General features: G+C 42.8%; 1 protein-coding gene across 1 annotated transcript in view; it reads left to right on the top strand.

Annotated features, from left to right (window-relative positions):
* The window catches only part of prkd1 (protein kinase D1), a 49,670-nt gene that overhangs the window by 1,169 nt on the left and 36,001 nt on the right, over positions 1 to 12,500 (top strand). The gene's annotated exons all lie outside the window — the stretch shown is intronic.

A 12,500-nucleotide genomic window follows, 5' to 3' on the forward strand; every position in this document is an offset into this window, starting at 1 on the left:
AAGCTGAAATTCCATATGTTCATCTGGCCTCATCATCAAGCCCTGCATGTACACTCAAGACATGCTCCTTATATGGCCACTGGCCAGTCCAGAATGCATTAGTATTCATGTTGTAGCTAGCTGTAGGTCTAGGTCGTCCTCAGACGAGCCCTCCATCGTCGCCTCCAGTCATCCCGGTTCTCCATACATCCTGGCCAGCTCGTTGGTGCTTTGCGCTCCTGCATCTTTCTTGAGTACATCCACATAATGTTAGTATGGGACGTCCTCGTGACCGGTGCCCACGTGTTGGTTCCCACAGCACCAGTCTGCTGGCTGGGAGCTCTTGGTGTCTTTGGCAGTGTCCTGCGAGTCTCATTCTCCTGGCTGCTATTTTGTCGCTCACCCTAAATATTCCGGCATACAGATTCTCGTTGGTAACATGTGTACTCTATATTATGCTACATTCTGGTGTAGCACCTGTCTAGAGCCTTCTGCAGAGTTGGCTTCAGGGTCCAGCATTCACTGCCGTATAGGAGAAGAAGCTGAGTTTGATTTGTCGGGGGAGGTTGGAGTTCCATACACTGGCCATGACATTCAGGGCCCTCCATGCAAGTGCCTTCCTCACTTTTAGATCTTGCTCTGTTGAGTTGACCCATGAGCCCAAGTACTTGAAGTCATTGACTTCCTTCAGAGCAGTGCCTCCTGTTGTTGTGAGAGGTGGATGTTCCGTTTGGATGTTATAGGTGATCACCTCAGTTTTCTTGGCATTCAGCCGTAGGCCAACCTTGGCACACTCAGACTCCACTCTGCTCATGAGCTCCTGTGCTTGCTCCATGTGGTTGGAGAGCAGGCTGATGTCATCTGCGTAGTCTAGGTCTGTCAGGACTACTGCAGGGTGTCTTCTTGACCTCCTTGGTGTAAGAGTGAGGCCAATTGGGTCCTGCTCTCGTCCACTGATGGCCTTCCTGTATTGTTACTTTTAGTACCAATCAGTAGCAGCATTTATTGGCACAATAACTAATCTTTATGATCAGTGTTTCTGTCACACATATTCTGTGTGAAACGTCATAGATCATAATATCACTATCAATATTCATTGAATTTGAATTTTGTGGGAATAGCCTCTGTCTCTAGACTTCATATACTATACTGTACTTTGGCTGCATTGGCTCTATGAGTCACATGCCGGTCAAGTATAAATTATGGCATCATTATAAATAGAGAGGATGTGATCCGTGTGTGTGTGTGTGTGTGTGTGTGTGTGTGTGTGTGTGTGTGTGTGTGTGTGTGTGTGCGCGCGCGCGTGCGTTCGTGTGTGTGTGCGTGCGTCCTCAGCACACAGACCAGTTAAAAAAGACTGGTGTCACAACCCCTCACATTGCAGTGAGAGAGCTTGTATGAGTTCAGATAGTGCTCATGCACTGTGTGTGTGTGTGTGTGTGTGCGCGCGTGCGTGCATGCATGTGTGCGTGCATGCGTGCGTGTGTGCGTCAGACAGACAGAGAGGAATATTCAATATGTGTACTTGTATTTCCAGTATGTCCATTCAGCCACAGGCTATGATGCATTGGGGTCAATAGGCGGATTCATATTCACAGCCACATACACTATTCTACATACATGATAGAACACACTCTAGTAGGATAGATAGATAGATAGATAGATAGATAGATAGATAGATAGATAGATAGATAGACAGACAGACACACATATATGCATGCATACATGCCCATACAAACACATGTCACAGTCACATTGGTGCAGCTACAAACATACTTATTTATAAGCACTTTACTCATTTAGCAACGTGGCCATTACAATCTGAGATCACAAAACATATAATGTAATAATATACAATAATAATATCTCATATTGTATCTTGTGTCCAGTTGCAGAAGTGAATTTGGAAAACATGCTTTCATCTATGCTGCACCGTCCTCTTGGAATCCACTGCAAAAGGATTTGAAAGTTAGATTCCCTTATTGCAATTCATAATTTAAACAAACACATTGGACACCTGCATATGCTTGCAGAGGACTGCTAGTTCTAGTTTTCAACTGTTGTGCTTTTATTATGTTTATTTCATTTTGTGAAACTACATTTTATATGCATGCTGCCTGGAAAAAGAGATGAAAATCCTAATGTGAGATCATTCTTAACAATAAGTCACTATTAACCCCCATACAGTATAACATGTAAATAAATGTTGTAAGTTGCAGGACACCCTCATCACACATCCAATTCCATTCAGGCAATGGGAAGGCCACAACAACTAACCAACTGAACACAACAGTATGAATATACTACACCATTCTGTACAAACAAAACAGTAAATTTTTCAACATTATCATGAGAGCAGGTAGGCCTATATCGTCTCTGTCGGGTGGAAACCAAATTTGTCCAAAACTGTTACAGTTAGAATATAGAGATAGCGCTGACAGCAATGATACAATGTCAGTATCTCAGGGAATCAATCAGCAGGAGCAATATCATGTCTAAATATAGCAGGATAAAATGACGTTTCTAACATTTATTCTTTGTCTCTCAGTGGCGTCAAGCTCAAAGGGTATAGCACGCCTCTGCATCAGTTTTAAAATGACCACGTGAGTCTATTAATTCACCGGCCGTCATTGTGTTTCTCAATGTAACCTACCACCTACGCACAACTGACTGACAATTTGAGGCATTTCAATGATTCAAACTGAAGTGCCCAATGTACAGCCGGTTACAATGAATACCTTTGCTCCGATTAGAAATGATTGTACGCAAAGTGCTACAGTCGTGGTTAAGTCTCACATCTCCACCTCAGTCTCTCCAACACTGTCTCCCTCTCAGCTCTCCAATTGTCTGTCTCTCCTACTACTATACACTGTCTCCCTCTCAGCTTCATACTGCAGTGTCTCCTACACTGTCTCCTACAGCTTTTCCTATATTTTGTCCTCCTCTGTCCCTCCAGTCAGTTGGAGAACCACATCTCAGGCTTCGGACCAGAGTCTTGACCCTCTAATTACTATCTATACTCTACGTCTATAGACAACATTGACAGCTGGAGACTGGCTGCCCAAGTGCTGTTGTTAGCCGTTAGTTTCTGGTTAGATAGAAAAATGGTTATGTCCATCTAGAGATACATTCTGTTGAACAGTGTGACCACAGTTCACTGCTTCCCAACTGGTTTCACACAGACCTGAGTTGGGGAGCATATTTATGCTCCCATGGGCCCTATGTTCCCTGGATTCCACCCTAACCAAACACTAAGTGGACCCTGGGAACATGTGTCCCTCGGACAGTCAGGAATGACCCCCCCTGCGTTTTGTGTCGAACATGAAGTGTTGGCCAAACTAGCTAAATGATAATCCTATGAACTAGCCGAACTAAAGCTCATCTACGAGCTTGTAGATCTGCTATTTTCGACAAAGAGATTTGTACAATAGAGAAAAAAGAACAGGGACTAGTATAGACCCCTTGGGTTATACTAAAGTATGAATAGTGTTTAAGTGGTTAAATAACAGAATCTGTGCATATGCATGTCCTGTGAAAAAAAAAAAAAACACGTTCTGTCTTTAGAGCGACAGTGGAAAGTCCAGCCAGATCACTCGCATAAACGGACTTGCTCACTCTCGAATGCAGAGAACACACTTTAAAATGCTCCACATTGTAAGTACAGTAAACACATTCTGGTGTGGCTGCATTTGAAATCCTCTTAAATGAACTGTTGAATGCGGTTATTGTGACGCTTCCACTAAGCTGTCTCCTGTCTCTGCCTGGATCATGATCTCCTCCCAGGTGTGAACTGGACTGGCATCGTGAACATGAGTCACGTTCTGTCTGACGTTGTTCGGTCCTGAGTGACCACTGTTGCTGAGGAAGACATTGTGTACTCCAACCTGCTGTCTGTGTAATACAGCACACATTCAACTATACAAAAAAAAACAACACTATTATTTTAGATCTGATCACAAATCACAACGAGAATGTGTATTATAACCAATTAATTAGGCCTGACGTGAAGTTCGCTCTGAAAGAATATATATTCAAAGATTTGTGCCGCATTTTTACGATTAAAAAAGAAATAGCAGACCTACAAGTTCATAGCACGCCACTCGGTGGCACACTATGAGCTTGTAGATCAGCTTTCCAATAGCTATAGTAAAGTATAACATAATGCTTAGTTAAAACACCAAAAGGGGTTCCCGCCCAAAATGGGTTAAGCCCAATTTCCATTATTTATTTATTGCTGATCTACAAGGTCACAACCAGGGGGGCAGTCAGCCAGATATTTCGTGAAGCCTCATTTGAAATCGGTAGTTCATATAATGGCCTGTTGTGGCGCTGGACTGGACCCAAAAAGCCCCATAGCTCCATAGAGGCCCATGTATTTTGGCCCAACTTCACCTAGACTGTATTACCTTAATAAACATGGTCATGAATACTTTCTTCTTCCAGTCACTAGTTTAAAGTCTCATTTCTAATGTCATAATATTCTTTTTGGAAAATTATGGTCCCATTAATTAAAAAAATGACCATAAAGTCGCGTATGTTCTGAGGGGCGTGGCTACCGTTACAGTCTATGATCGGGATTCCCCTCCCACTCAAGAGTCTTCTCCTCCCACTCGAGTCAAAATAAAAACCAACGGAGAAGAAGGGGGGAAGTCCCGCCTCGTTGTCTGGGCAGCCAATGACCAGCTGGTACAAAACGGAGCCAGCCAATGGCCAGCTGGTACCAAAAGATGGTGACTTACATCAGGAATTAGCATATCATTACAGGCTTCATTTTAGACCCGGGGAACGCTTTGTCCATATTTTTTACAGTCTATGGTCACAACGCATCACATTGTGAGCTTTAGTTATGAATATTTTGGGGGGAGAATTCTATTGACAGTTTTTTTTTATGTTATAATGTATGCCCGAAATAGTGTTCAAATAGTTAACACCACATGTAAATGCAATGGTGTGTTTGCATCACTCATTATCCAGATAGCACTGAGCGGTCAGCCAATGCTAATATCAGCAGGTCGAAATTAACCCAATGTTAATTACCCCTCCTCGAACACACTCGATACTGTACATTCATGGGAGGCCTCCTCGGTTGGGCAGGTTGCCCCCCTCTGTGTAGCAGCTGGAAGACAAATATACAATCGGAACATGTTACAAGAGGTTACTGTTATTGTATTTTTGTTGCGTGCTTGATAGGGCCACAGAGGTCAGAGCCATGAGAATGGAGCAATTAGGAGACATAACAATATTGTGCTTCGGCCTAAATGATGAGTTCTCTGAAAGGAGTTAAGCCATGGAGTTGGACTGACTGCATGAGAGGACCAACTGATGCAGAACATCAATAGAGTCTGTGCAGTCAGCCAAACCATCACAAAGATTCAACTGATGCAGAACGCTATAACCACATGGACGTCCCTTTTCTGGGCATGTCATGAAAAGCCGATCTACAAGCTTACAATGTGGCGTACGTGTTGTGAGTGACGCACTGTGAGCTTGTAGACCGGAGCATTTTCGGCGAAGATGTTGGTGGTTGAGAAAAATGGGGTGGGCCAAGTATAGACCCCTGGGGTGCACCGGCCAGCGAAGAATAGGGTTTAAGTGGTTAATTGACCATTTGCAGACTGCGGCCATCTTGCCATCAGAATTTGGAAGCACTCGTTTTCAGTAAAGCAACCTCCTGCTGCCTCCTGCGTTATATGTGCAAATTCAAAACAGGTGGTACACCGAGCACTTCCAAACGGCAACACACAAAATAATCACCTGCAAGGAAAGAAAGTAGCTCATAGTCTGCAGTGGATTTTCTTTTTAAACAAACACTAGAAAGAGGATAATTCAAGCTTTTCGTACAGTTGCAATGTTGGTGAGTTTGATACAATCAGATTATAAGTCTTTCCTGTTTGGATGAATGGGCTGTCAATGGGAAGTTGCACCTTGTTAGCACCCTTCCATTAACTTATTATGGTAAGATGGCTGCGGTCTGCATAGGTCCATAGTGTCTGTGCAGCCCTATACATACTGAATATAGACTTTCATATCTGCACGATAAAACATTTTTCAAAACACTTTCTTTATGGTTTTCTTGTGTTCACACCAAACACCTCTGCATGTTTGCCAGACGGCACAGATCTCTGGTGTGTACATTTAGCAATATTATTATTTTCTTTTTTATTGGGCTAAATAGTGCCGACGTCAGCAGTTTCTTTCCACTGGCTGTGTGGCTCACAATATATCCCAATGACTCACGCACAGACATTAAGATCATACTATGCCTGAACCAAAATATGTTCATGCCTGGATCAAAACAAACAAGATTACCAATTATCCAGACTGCTGGTTTAGTTAGCCCATAACGTGCCTCTTACTGACGTTAGAGCAGGGGTTCTCAACGTTTTCGGCTGTTTTCACCAATACAAATTGACCACTACAATAACCTTAATAATATAGAAAAAATACATCATAAATAAATAGCCTATACTGAAACCAAATATAATCATTAAGGAAAGTTTATGCAAACTTTCAATTTCCATTTTCCAGCCAATCAGGTGAAAAAAAAAAACTTTTTTCTTTTTTTCTTTTTATAATTTGAGGACCCCCCCAAAATAAATGTGGGGGGTCCCCCAGGTTGAGAACCTCTGCGTTAGAGGTTTTCACGGGTCCAATTTGAGCGAACTGTACCCAAATAGGGGTCCGGGAAATCTGGCATTTCCTGCAAAAGCTTTCCCCACAATACTGGGGATGCTGGGGTTTAAGTACACCCATGTGTCTGTGAGTGTTTGATCAATATTGGTCACTGTAGGTGTGGTATTTTTGAGTGGTGCAACCACTCCTACAACCAGGAATGTCCATGTGTATCATGTATCCGTCATGAGCACGAGTGGTGTGCGCATGCGTGAAACCAGCAATGGCCAGCAATGTCCGTGTGGGGTAATGCTGCGTGCGTGCATTTATTAATACCAGTAGGGGGTGCCAGAAACAGAGAGAGTGGTAGTGCTGAGAGAGAGAGAGAGAGAGAGAGAGGGGAATTGCACCACTCGGTTCACACAGGTGTGATTTTTTTTTAAAGGCATTGCTTTGAAATGATGGCAAAGAAGTGATTTAGTTGTTTTATTATGTCTAATGTCGAGAAGTGCGTTTAGTGTTCTTTTTGCTAAACAATGTGCATTGCAAGTGTGCGTTGCAACTGGCCCGTAGCACTTGCCCTATAGCCCCTTAGATAGCACTTTATGTAGACTTAGATAGCATTTTATACAGACTTATAGCATGTTATGTAGACAGCACTAGAATTGCTTTTTATGTAGTCATAGCACTTTGTAGTATATTGAATATGGTATAGAATATAGATAGTATAGTATGTTATAGTTTCATTATATAGATATATTCCACTGTTATATTCTTAGCTTACGCATGTTTCATGTTTTTATGTATATGATGCATTGCCATGCTTTTTGTTCTTGCTTAATGTAAGTCGCTCTGGATTAAGAGTGTCTGCTAAATGCCTAAATTGTAAAAAAGTGTGAGCCTGAGAGCGTGCTTATAGTGGTGTGCAGTACATCTGGGCTGAGGTTTTGCTCCTTGAGTGTTAGGTTGCACTCAAATATTGTAATGTTTAAGCTATCGAACAGCAAACTGTAAATTGCTGTAACACTAAGGATTTCAGCCTCGACAATGAAGCTTATAGGACTTACCGTACATGACAAAAGTAACGCTTACAGTGACAACAGAGGACTAATGATTGTTTGTTACTGAGACGGTGTTAGTCATAAGTGATGTGCGATATCTAAACTCTAGAGCAGTAGTTCCCAAAGTGGGGTCCGGGGACCCCCAGGGGTCCTTGAAGGGGTTCCAGGGTATGTGTCCGGGTAGCTAGAGTCGGTAGAGCTCCTGCCTTTGGACCACAAGTTCACTGGTTCGATCCCAGGCAACGCCAACCCAGTGTAATAGTAGAACGGCTTGGGTGCGGCTTGTAGTGCGGTACCGAGAGCTGATGGTAGGTGTGGTGCTCCACCTCAGCAATCCATCTCCCATGGTTATAGCGCATTGTAGCGCAGTGTTACTGACATACCGACATTAAGCTACTCTCGACCTACTTCAGGGGGTCCCCAGACAAATGAGTTAAGATAGCGTCAGCATCATTTTAACCACTCCTTCAAAATGAAGTAATGCAGATGTTTAGAGAGTACAATGTTATGCTCTCAAGAGTTAAAGATCTATAACGGTCCATTTGAACTAAACGTAAAAGGTTTTTTTAAATAGTAAGAAATGGCAAATTAGTTTAGGGATAAGGGTTAAGGGGTGGCGTAAGATATAGCCCTTACTGTAAATCCCCATATGCTTGACCGGAGTCCCTCAGGGCTCTATACTGGTGTGATCTCAGTTTTCTGGGAAAGCTTTAGCTGAAAATCGCTTGTCGATCTGCTACTTTCTGTAAAAGTATATATTGTAGAGGTGCAACAGTTAATGGAAATAATTATTTGTAATTTATTAGCAGATACACATGCTCACAAATGCGATGTGTTGTCAGTACAGTATATGTGGATTGGTTTTGACCTGACACCTGTCATGGATGTAGACAGAGTCGAACCCAAGTGCAGAGTAACAACAAACAAGTATTAGATAAGTAGATAATAAAGTATTTAATAAAGAATAAGGCAGATCTTACACGGAAGTAGTAGGCAGGAATCAGGCAATTGCAGAATGACAATGCAGTCAAAACAGGAATCCACAGACAAGCAACCATGACAACAAACTATGAACTGACAATGAGAGTTTGTGAAGAGTCCAGTTTTATAGGAGCAGGTTGATTGGCAAAGTGTTCACAGGTGGCTGACGAGGGAGTTGAAGACAGGTGTGTAAATGGGACTGCAGTGTGGTGGAAATGAATGTGGGAGTGGCCATGGTGGAGTCACAGACTGAGGGGGAGAGAGAATGTGACAACACCATTTTACACCTGTAAAATGATATGATATGATATATGATATCTGTCTGTAGCCTACTCTGTAGTTGCTGAACATTATTCAAAATCTGACACCTGGAGCCAACTACGGCTTTAAACAGACAGCATGAAAGTGCTTGACTTACGCCTCTCAAAGTCTCACGCTTGTAGAAAAAACATAAGAAAAACTAAAGTGAATTGAAATCGCATAGATGTCTGAATCTAGATCTCAATCTTTTTTCGATTAATTGTGCAGCACTAAAATTAATTATGCTATTTTGCTTTGCGATTGTTTGATTTATCAAAAGAAAACGAATAATCGCAGAGAGGATAACGTACAGTAGCTACAGCTGTAAAATCCTGTCTCCCTGTCAGTTGCCCTCGTTGCACAGCCGGACATGTGTGGATGTGTGGATAATAATATTATATTATAGCATGATGGTATAATATCGTAATGATTGGGTCAGGCTGGACGTGTTGTTGTGGGAGACGGGACGAATAATAGCTTTTGTTGGTTTGCTCTGTGAAATTAATTCAACAGCAAGCTGCCTGTTACAGTTCCAATCTCTCTCTCTCTCTCTCTCTCTCTCTCTCTCTCTCTTTGCGAACACACTTGCATGCATGCACTCACTGACTAACACAAACTGACTCACAGACACGCTTACACACATAGAGAGACACAAATAAACTAAAGACACACACTCTTACGTGCAATAATACAGACCCTCATACACACACACACGCGCACACACAATTCAAAGTCAACAAGCAAACATGATGCCATGCATATACACTTACAGGAACGCACGCACGCACGCACCCATTTACGCACACACACTCACACGTGCACGCATGCTACTGTGTGTGTACAGTAATTCCATTTCACTCCAGTGTAGGGTTGATGTCATGGCAAGCGTGGGACAGGTCTATTATGTCATTATTAACAGTCACACTTTATCACACTGCTCCCTTATGTGACGCACGCACACGTAACTATATGCACACGTATGTATAGGTATACACACACATAGACACACGACGTGCACACCAGACATGTGAGATTGTGGGTGTTAACAGAATGGTGGCCCGTTAGTGCGATTGTAACGTCATGACACCACACACGCACACACAGACACACGCACGCACGCATTGCTAATGGGAATGTGTATGAACAACACCTCACACACATATGTCTGTATGTACCACCATATACACATACAGAAACACACACACACGTTTTGTTAATTAAAAGTTTTAGCAGCAGGTTGCGGAATACTACAGAGGGGTGCAGTAGGCCACCTTAACACCTCTTTCTCACGCACACACACACACACACACACACACACACACACACACACACACACACACACACACACACACACACACACACACACACCACCACCTCTAACATCCTACCCTGTGGATCACTACTTGAAGCACTTAACACTTCAAATAGCACCAAATGAGATGGTTAATGTGAGTGTGTTTGTGTGTAGTAGCTTCACTCTGTTTCAGGCCATAGAAACCTTTCAGCTGGATGTTGAATTCACCACTTCCTGGTCTGTTCGACTGACAGGCTCGACAGGCCAATCGCTTTGCAGTTTGTGGTTCTAGAGGAGTGTGGGTCTTGACCGAAAGAATAAAAAAATGTGTTTTCTCCGCTGTATGGCTGGCATCTTCCTTTATAGGGTGAGAAGTTCAGTCACGCAAGAGAGACTCGGAGTAGAGTCGCTGCTTCTTCGCTTGGAAAGGAGCCAGCTTAGGTGGTTCGGTCATCTGGTTAGGATACCTCTCGAGCATCTGCCTGGGCGGGGTTATTTCATTAACCTAATAGCAAAATGGTCGCCGTGTGAATATGGTGAATTGAAAGCCCCCCCCCCCCCACTATTCATTCCAATAGAAGTTGCTCAGTGGCGTTTTGAAGCAGCCGGACGTATAATTATAACTAAATGGCTTTAGCGAGCGGCGGTTTAGCCTAGCCTAGCTAGGGCTTACGCACGTGACGTCATGATGAACGTCCGTCCACCTCCATGAAAGTGCTGCAATTCCACATTTCACCAGTAGGTAGTGGCAGCTTCAACGTTGGATATCCTTAAGGCTCATACATACTCCAGTTTTTGGTGATAGGTTATCACCGCAGTGTAGTTTTTAAAGGGTTGGAAAACTACACCATTACGTCAGTCGCGGTGATGATCAGCTATCACCGCGGACACAGACCCATCTCAATGTTTTTACTATCAGACAAGTCTTTTGACACCCCGTTCACTGATTGGTCTAGAAGTTGGGTAAACCACAGGGAGGCGGGGTCAATCCTTAAGGACATCAACGCGAGTATGATGGCCTCAACTCTTATCACCGTTTTAGGTGATAAGCTATCACCTAAAACGGTGATAACCTATCACCAAAAACTGGAGTATGTATGAGCCTTGGCTGGGGGCTTGATTGAAAGCCTGTTACAGGTTACAGGATCATCGACGTAACTCTGGCTAGTGGCTACCAAGGTGGGGGGGACAATCTTTCACCGGCCCCACCCACATGCACGCACGCGCTGCAGATTTTGTCCGTTTTTGGTGTTTTTGTCCGGTTTTATGGCGTTGTTTCACAGCTCTATGCGGTTAGGGCCTTTGCTCTTTAGCCTGTACATAAATGACTTGCCAACCTGCTGTAAAAACACTACCTGCCAAATGTATGCAGATGACACAATCATAATACTGTATGTACCGGTGGCTACCCCTTGTGAAGCACCAGAGATACTAATCCAGGAAATGGAGGATGTGTCTCAATGGGTTAAAAGGAATCACCTAACTCTGAATCTAACAAAGACAGTATAGCAATGAGCTTCTCAATAAGAAGGAGAGAAAATCATGAGCTAAACATTCAAATAGATTCAGAATTAAAATGTCATCCTTGACTCTCAACAAAAAATTGATAAACACATAAAAAAAGCATGACTCTAAAAACGAACCTGAACCAGAGAATATATACCACTGCTCGCAGCCCAACTGTTTTATGCATGCCATGGAGCCCGGCCTCACAGTCAATCATCAAACCTATCACTTCACTTTATAAACAAGCACTGCAAATAATGGATACAAACAGCACCATTGCATAGTCCTTAGAAAATACAGCATGCCTGGTTTTTACAGTTTCATTAAATTCGTTTCATCAAATAGATTTTTAAATGTGTTCATGATCTGGCCCCAGCGGTATACTCTGTCCTCAGGTAAAAGGACCAGATAGGATCACAAGGGCAACCTCAAGGTATAGCAAAGCGTATAACACCACATTTGGTCAGTCGTCTTATTCAGTAAATGGGATACACCTGTGTGGAATGCCCTACCAACTGAAATAAAAAGACAAACCGACCTCAAAATATTTAATGATTAGGATAAACTCTGGTTGAAGTCGGGCCAGAGGTGCGAACACTAATATGCTATATTATATAACAATTTGGGAATGTTATTGCTTTTGTTGCATTTATTTTTTGTAACGGATTGTTTTTAGTAGTAGTAGGTAGACATTTGTATAGAAAGGTCTAACCAGGGACTGGCAAATGAAATTAGCCTTGGCTATAAACCATATACAATGCAACGGT

The sequence above is a fragment of the Protomyctophum parallelum genome (genome assembly GCF_964188405.1).
Source record: "Protomyctophum parallelum genome assembly, chromosome: 20".
NCBI classification, from domain to species: Eukaryota; Metazoa; Chordata; class Actinopteri; order Myctophiformes; family Myctophidae; genus Protomyctophum; species Protomyctophum parallelum.